The following is a 3,486-nucleotide window of genomic DNA, read 5'->3' as shown; positions in this document are numbered from 1 at the left end:
CCTCTAAACTCAACAAAAAGACTTTTAGAGCAAAAACACTTCAGGTACCTCACAGGATTTGTGCCCAGAGGAGGAAAAGAAGAGTTATGGACCCAGGAACCTGCCAAGACTAGATTCAGAGATGTTCAACCTGGCATCAGAGGATGAATTTTGAACCCAAAGGGGGAAAAAAATGTTTCATCCCAATCCATCAGTTAAAGTTTAGTTCAGCAGCAATGGGAGACCTGGAAAGTAGCACTATAAATGGGATAGAAATGTATGTCTTTCTTCCAGGAAAAGACCTGTGGAGTCTGGTCTCACACAGATGCTCTGTGATCATCAGGCACCCAGGTTTCTCCTGGCTCTTTGCTCACCATCCCTAGCTGTGGACCCACCTGAGCATTATGTCACCAGCAGAAGGATGGAGAGAGAAGGAAGGAACCTTTTGAGAAGTTCCACACAAGACATCAATTTCCAGCCCTTTGGCCAGAGCTTAGTCACATCACCACACCTGGCTGCCAGGAGGCTGAGAACTGCAGTCTTTGTGCTTTCTAGCTATTTCCTCCTAGAAAATGTGTCTAGCTAAAAACCAGGGTCCTGCTATTTGGGAGTGCAGATTGAATATTTGGTAAATAAACATCAGACTCAGCCATACCCAGTGACCAGGAGCTGAGAGAAAGCGCTTTCACCTGGTACAGAGAAGATGCTTAAAGGCTGTACATTGGTATGAACTGAAATTAGTTATTAAGAGAAATAAAGAGGTAAGGCCAATGGTCCCCAAAAAGGTGACTTCTAGGGGTGAAATCCACATCCAGCATCTTGAGGCACAAAGATGTAACCCACTCAAAGGTGAAACTAACTTCAAACCATCCATCTGAGGTCTGCCTTGCTTTGGGTTCTGTCATCTTGGGCTTTCCATGGAAATCTTGGGCTTCACAACTAGATGGGGGTCTGCTCTGATACCAGGAATAGTCTCTTTAATAATCTTGACTGGGATATTCATCTTCTTGGACAACACCTACTACAAGATGTACACTACTCTTTTCTTGGTGAGTAAGCTGGAATGTAAATGGAACCTCACACTTCAATACTGCAGGACCCTGGAAACCTCCCAGCCGCCATTGACTTGCCACCTCCTGCCTTGGTTCATCAGTACACTCGAGGCACCGTGAATCAGGGACCTCACCTGGGTTTACTGACTACTGTGTCCCTGGCATCTAGCACAGGGCTGGATACTCAGTAAATAACTTTGAATGAATAAATGAATCTATTCTTTTAGCTATCAACAAATGGATCCTCTAAAACACTGTGTTTATCATATTAGTCCACTCGAGAGGATCCAAGTGACTCCCTATTTTGCAAATAAAATCTAAACTCCTCCTACCCACCCTTGGGGTGCCTGCTGACAAAAAGCCTTCTACCCATGCATCTCTGGCTCCTATCACTCCCAGCAAGCTGGTCTCCTCTTGGTCCCTTCCCACACTGTGTTGAGTGCAGAGCCTACAATTTATTCCTCACTCTTTATCTCCCCTTCCCCCCAAGCCCCTCCATTCTGAGGCCCAGCAACAGAGAATTTTCACACACTTTTCCATCTCTAAGTCCAGCCAACAACAACTTTCCCTCACTCCATTAAAATCAGAATGTTTCTTATTTGCATTGTTCTTAGGGGTTAATGTACAGCCTCTTCATATTTAAGATTCCATTAGGTTGTTTTTAAATTCTAGCTCCATTCTACAAAAGAGCCTTGGAGGTGTTGGGTGTCTCGCTCTAGGTCATGAGTTCAGAAGTGGCAGAGCTGAGACTCCAGCCTTGGTCCTTTGATTCCAGGAACCACGTCCTTATACAGGGCTTCATGGCTCCTAGCTCCGCTGGATGTCCTAGGCACATTTCTCCAGTCTTCTGCTTCTGTCCTGCAGCCCTCGCCAGAGAACCATTCTCTCCTTGTTTCACATGTACCCATGTGCACACACATAGCTAGCTTCCCTGTCATTCCCTTCCTGCTTTCTCATCATCACCCCCAGTGAATAATGCTGTTGAATACACAGGACCTGACCCACATTGCTTGTCAGGTTATGAAATCACAGTGGCAGCCGCAAAGAAGAGGGGTCATCTTCTTGTTTACAAACCTGGCAGGTCACTATGGGAAGCTGTCTTGAGTCAAGTGCAACAGAAATGGAGAAGGGGTCTGGGAACCAGGACACTGAGAAATCCAATCCTGGGCCTGCCACCCACCAGCTGGATGACCTTAGAAAGTTATGTCTCCTCCCTTCCAGGGCCACAGTTTCTTAATCTGCAAATAGGGTGGTTGAATTAAAGATCCCTTAGACCCCCTTGCAATTAAAAGATACCCTCTGTTATTGACTTATGCTTCGAGTGGCTCCATGCCTTCAACTCTTCTGTCCAGTACCTCCTCCACTCCGTCCCTGCATCTCCAAGAATCTGGATATGCACTCATTTCCCGACTCTACCAACCTGCTTTGCGAAATACTTCTCTGGCCAGCTCCTGTGCGATGCCTAAACACTCCCAGGCTCACGAGCCAGTCCAGCCCTCTGAGAGGAGGCCCAGAGGTGCACACGGGTTCTCAGGGCTGTACTGTTTGTGAGTGCTGCCACCTCCTGGATTTTCTGTCTCTGGGCGCTCCAGCTGGAGAGCCTGTCCAGATACAGGCTCCATGAGCACACTGGGACCAGTGATGCATCATGGTAAGTGCGCTTGTTGGTTATTTACACTATTGTCCCCAGGACCCCATCTGTTACCTTGAACCCTCTTTCCGATATAATTGAGATTTTTTAAAGTTAGATGCATGAGAGCCCCATGTCTAATCACTCATTCTCCAGGCTCAGGCTCCAGGCTCCAGGCTGAGGTTCTGCAAAGATAATAAATACCAAGCACTAAAACTAGCCCACCAGGCCCTTGGACAAGTGTTGTGGGGGGCTGCAGCTTGGACCTAGCAAGGTTTTCTCACTTCTCACCCTAGACCTGAGGCTGGGGCAGCTTCCGCTGTCTAACCCTGCTGGTAACCCACTGGAAAGCAACCGAGAGAGAAGCAATGGGGCGCAGCTTCCTCCAATCCACAGCTGCGTCCAGCTCTTCCCTGATTAAATCTGTAATCACCTTCTCACCTAGGGAGGCCCTGACCTAGATACTTTAAAAAATGGGGGTAGTACAAGAAAACAATCATATAAATATTAAAATCTCATCATGTTAGAGGTAGAAAGAATGCTAGTGATCATCTGAGTTCACAGAATACAGATGAAAAGTCCCCAACGAGGTAACTTCCCAAGTTCGATCAGCCAGCTATTGGTTAAGCTGGACTACTACTTGAGGAACACTACACAGCCCAGTGCTCTTGCCCATCACTCAATGATAACTTACTTATAAAAGAAACAGGGGTAGCAGAAGAGCATGACAATTGGCGTAAGAAGTCCTGGAATCTTAAGTTCATCAAGTGATTTGGTGCTCACTGAGCTTTGTTTCCACGTATGTAAAATGTGCATGATATGGTC

This window comes from Aethalodelphis obliquidens, unplaced genomic scaffold (assembly GCF_003676395.1).
Source record: "Aethalodelphis obliquidens isolate GAN/ISIS:26980383/991018 unplaced genomic scaffold, ASM367639v1 scaffold74, whole genome shotgun sequence".
Lineage (NCBI taxonomy): Eukaryota > Metazoa > Chordata > Mammalia > Artiodactyla > Delphinidae > Aethalodelphis > Aethalodelphis obliquidens.
Note: the sequence above shows the minus strand (reverse complement) of the source record.